The 5,291-nt window shown below is 36.0% G+C and overlaps 1 long non-coding RNA gene across 1 annotated transcript; it reads right to left on the reverse strand.

The window, feature by feature from the left end:
* Positions 1-448: 448 nt before the first annotated feature.
* LOC128437664 (uncharacterized) lies at positions 449-4,156 on the reverse strand. Its single transcript, XR_008338252.1, has 3 exons — positions 4,085-4,156; positions 3,895-3,954; positions 449-3,424 (listed from the first exon to the last, which is right to left on the reverse strand). It is a non-coding gene; the product is annotated as an uncharacterized LOC128437664 (long non-coding RNA).
* Positions 4,157-5,291: the final 1,135 nt, after the last annotated feature.

The following is a 5,291-nucleotide window of genomic DNA, read 5'->3' on the forward strand; positions in this document are numbered from 1 at the left end:
ATTATGGTTGTCATTATACCAAAGAAGGGAATATTTTATACACATCTACCTCATTTGTAATAGACTGTGCCAAAGAACATGACCACAATCTTAATTGCAGGTGTATTCATGGTGTTTCGTATACTTGATTTTGTGAGGGGGCATCCAAGATTAGCTGCTAGCTGTGTAGAGATTTGTGATGTAATTTGACAAGATTCAAGATTCAAGATTCAAGATTAAAGACCTTATTTATCATTAGCACAACAATTACATACAGCAGTCGCTGGCAATGAAATGCTTGGGTCACAGGCTCCCTTTGAGCCATGCAAAAAAATATTACACAAGCAAAAACGTACAAAATTGAATACAAAAAAACATATATATATATATATATATAATAAAATAAAACTTAAGTATTAAATTAAATATAATAAAGTATACACCTATATATACATTTTTAAACCAAAAGAAAGTATGTTACTACTGAGTAGAGTGAATTAATTAATGAGTATCGTCCGTACTACCGTCAAGGCATATCAGGAGCTGCACCTTTATAACACATTAGAGGAAAGAAAAACAGAAAAAGCATCATGTGTTTCCTTTAAGTTTTGATTTTTGAAACATCGGGCCGAAAGGTCTACTTGCACAAAACATTTCAAAAAGCGGTTTGATATTAATTTACTGAGCACATTCGTCCTCCACAAGGGAAGAAATGCTTTGATGACCTTTTGCCATCCAGAACAAACATTTGTAGATCCACAATTGATGAAGAGCTAGGAATAGTGTGCTTTTTCAGAGTGACTATCCTCCTCACTGTAGAGAATTGCTGTTTTGTGATGACAGTGTAATGTTGCTGGCTGATTGTGGGTGATAAAAATAACAATACGTTTTGTGACTGTAGATAGGTATGTTGAAGCACAATCATGCAGCAGAGGACAATTGTCAGCCAATAAGATGAGCTGACGCCTCTATTGTCAGTTGAGTTGTTAAAGGTGGTAGTGCTTTATAGTTTTCATTTGTACTTGAAATGTGTTCTTTAGCATTTGAGCATTATTGCAGGTCCACAAAAAAACAATCATGTACACATTTGTTGCTGTATCCTTGAATCAATGTCAATGTTATTGGACTTGAATTTTTCTCCATGCACCTAGAGTATGAAGACCTGGCATAAATGTTCAAATTGTCCTGGCAGAGCTCAGGTTTCCACGGACATCAGATCACTTTTTAATATTCTAACTTTATTTATTTGACATCAAGATTTTTCATAATTTATAAAAAAGTTATCTGAATTCTGCTACATTGTCAACATTAACAAGGATCGTGAGACTCTTGAGTTTCAATTTAAGTCAATGTATTCAATATGTATAGAGCCAACTTACAATACTATAGGGAAACCTTACAGTCCCTTCAATGAGCAAACAATTGTTAACATTTCTGACAGTTAGAAACTTCCAACCGAATGAGATTCACGGGGCCTCAAATGGTGGGTTTCTGTGTTGAAGAACACTGAGGATATCATACAGATGATAGAAGATATAAATGCATTCAGAGGCTGCTTTTCCCACTTAAGACCTCAAGAATACTCGACAAGTATCACACTGCAAACCAGGTTCTGGAGCAATGTCTTGGGTCCAGTCCCCTTATTTCTTTGTATATATATAAATACATGTGGCCTAAAGGACCATGTATCACAGTCCTATATAGTCCTATATACTAGTCCTGGACTCTGAACATTGAAAATTCTCTTTGAAATCTGTTTTAATATATATATATATAGCTGGTTTGGTCAGCCCTGTAAACACAGTACTGGCACAAAATACTCCTCATGTTTGTCCTTACAACCTCCCTCCTGTATATATTACTGGGTAATGCCTATTGCTGAAAACTTCGGATGACATGACTTTAAGGCTGCAGCATAGATTCACATTCTACCCACCGAACAGTTTTTGAAGCTGCAGAGCAGACAGCAAAGAGAAAGCTACAGCTCTGCATGAATAAAAAAAATGATCGACTTATGTAATCAAATAACGTTGTGTTTTATCTATGATATGCTGGTAGATTTTAGACACTAATTGTTTTATTAGCTCTGTGAGAAGCTTAGAATGTTTCTTTTATTTCCCTTTTGAATGAATCTAGTGCATTTTGAGAATGCTGGATTGTTGTGCTCAGGGGTTAAAAAATACAAAAAAATTGTTGATTTTCCTGTTTTGCCTTTTGACTTGTAGTGGATTTAGAAATAAAATCATGCTTTTAACTTCCGTGAAATGCTTTCTTTGTAATTCTTGTTTTTTTCATTATACAGTCCATAACAAATCAATCTGAATAGTTCTAAAATATTCCTCTCATTATGGAATTTAAATCAGAGCAGCAGCTTACACCATACTTCATTTCAGCAGATCAATCCAGGTATAGGTAAGTAAGACTGGTATTTATTAAACCTAGCAACTTCTGAATATTAGTTACGAAAGTGGCCACAATGTATCAGACGAAGCAGCACTGTTTTTAGATGCTGAGGAGAGTGGAATGAAACAATTACTTGTGCACAGTTTGGTGTTAGCAAAAATTACATTCTGCTCCCCTTTAGCACCAGACCCGATTTCCCACTGCCCACCCTTTCAGGATTTTGTTTGAAACCTTTGCCATTTGACTCTTGGAAGATTTGGCTTTTGGAGACATTTGCTTATGTGCATCTCAAATCTGGTATCCTCTATCTGAAATTGATGTTTTACGTAATGTAATCCATCCATGTTCTCACCTTATTTTTTGGATGGGTTTACTTTGAAACAAGCATCCCAAGTACCTTGGGATATTTGGGCTTGGTTTAAATTATTTTTTCTAAAATGTAGCATTTTTGAAAAAGGGACCAGAGGGAAACTGAAAACTCCAAATGAAAATAGGTTGAGCTGATGCAGTTTGGTTGAGTGCTGCATTAAGCAGGTAAATTGGATAAAGATTTGTTAATTAAGGCTGAGAATCCTCATGTAATTAGGAGCAGCAAAGATTAGGGTCTATCGATGGAGTGACAAGGATTTGTAAGTTATAGACTTATTATTGGGGCTGGCTGAATGTTACTCTATTCTTCTGAATAAACAAAAACAAATTAGGAGAAGTCGTCCAATAATGGGTTATCTTGTCAGGAGCTGACAGAAATCCATGCCCCTATAACACATTGTTAATTTTACGCACCACTGACAAGCACAGTGCTAATCAATAACATAAAAAATGAGGTGAAGCATCAATCTGCAGTGAAGGTGTTGGATTGGAGCCATGAGCACACAGATGGAAAAATGTCAGCAGTGTTTTGGGAGAAATTTACTGACTATTATCCCCCAATATAATGAAGCCTGTGTACAATGTGTTCCATACAGACAGCCTGACACAGCAAGGGGGCACCAATGAGGCTGTTGGGCTGCTGATTCCTCTCTTCAGCTTTTACAGGTCAGACCTGTTCATGAAAGGACTAACATTATATAGGATGTTAGTTAGGAAAGGTGCCAAGCATGAGGATAACACACATTTTTCTGTCAAATTTGTTTTTAACTAATAATGAACACTTAAATGCATATACCTTTAAATCCCTGTTTTATTTATAGTTCTTTATCCACAGTTCCCAGTTGCTAGTTATATATACCTGTATCAAACAGGTGTTCAGTATTTACACAGTATATAAAATGATGCAACAAAAGTGTGAGAGTAAGAAATACCGAGATGAGAGAGAGCTGAAAAGCTGAATGAAGACAAAGATACCAGTAAACAGGAAATGTATCTATAGGAGTGTGTGTGTGGGGGGGGGGGAGGGGGGGGGTATAAAAGGTAAAGGAATGCTGTTAGAACACAATCAAGCAACCTAAAAATAAATGTGTTGTGCTGTATAATTCAGTGACTATTGTGGCAAACTGAATGCAGTGCAAATACCTTTGCGTGATGGGAAATTCTGTGAAGAAGGTATTGGTCTTTCTTTCCGAATAATGCAACCTGGGGAAAAGAAAACAGAATACATTATTTCCTATCACTCTGTTTCAACATAGTTCAAAAAGTTGGTAAAGAAGCAGTTTATTTTCACATTAAAGAAACACTTCACTGGCAACTGTAACAATATACTGACTTGAGTTGCTCCACAGAAGCCCCAGCCAGCTCTATTTGTCAGATCAGGTTTCCTACATCTGTTGGTGAGCTGCTGAAAGTGGAGTGTTAAGTCTCAGATTTACTTCAATCACTTCACAGGTAACCTGATATAATACGACGTGAAGTATCAATCTGTAGTGAAGGTGTTGGATGGCGCGAACAGAAAAAACATAATGAAGCCTGTGTAGTGTGCTACATACAGATATATATTGTTGCTGTAGGTATATTTAATATGTACAAACAACATATGTATGAATACATATGTTGTACAACTGAACGGATTATCACAATTTCCCCCTGGGATCAATAAAGTATTTCTGATTCAGATTTTTAATTTTGATCTTGACACTTGGTGGAAGGGTTGGGTATGGGTCAAGAAAAAATTATTCACTTTTTGAGTGGATTAGATGAAGGGGATATCCAGAAATATTTATTTTTTACTTTCTTGGAAATTGACTTTTATTACTTTAGAAAATTCCTGTCTAAAATGTAAATGGTAAAACATTGTTTCTCTTTGATTGAGGTCATTAACAATTAATACAGTGTAAGAAAACCAACTAAATATTTTTTCTCTTGAACACAGCAATATATTTAATGTTTTATTTATAATATTATAAAGCATAACAGACAAAGCATAAACAATTTACGTTTGATGATTGTAAGAGGAAAAGCAGAGCTACTGATTAAAGAGCTCAGACTTGTGTGCACCTGGCTGTGTATCCGCTGGACTGATATGGAACATTTAATATGTAAATATGCTAAAACATGGCCCTGATAATGACCAATGTTCTTTTCAGCATACACAGCTGTCGGTCTGCTTTGCCTGAAAAATAAATGGAGACAGAGCCTGGTAATGATCACTACTTGTCCACAACACAACAATAGACACAATGAGTCAAACATTGCTATTTTTCGGTACTCTGTCTTTTTGCCTGTCAAAAGTCTCTCTGCTGAGTCTGTGGTTTAGTGTAGACTAAAACACATGACAAGTACTAACATGTACAGTCATTTGTTTTATGGGACCAGTGTAATTAACTCATATCAGTCAAACTGTGATTGGCATTTAAGAAGAGCAGAAGTGTTATGCTGACCTCTTCTGGTTGGAAGTTGCATGTCCTGCAGTAAATATCAGTGTCTCCAACAAAATACCGCACCCAGAGTTCTTACAAAAACTCGCTGTTTTCCAG

This window comes from Pleuronectes platessa, chromosome 4 (genome assembly GCF_947347685.1).
Source record: "Pleuronectes platessa chromosome 4, fPlePla1.1, whole genome shotgun sequence".
NCBI classification, from domain to species: Eukaryota; Metazoa; Chordata; class Actinopteri; order Pleuronectiformes; family Pleuronectidae; genus Pleuronectes; species Pleuronectes platessa.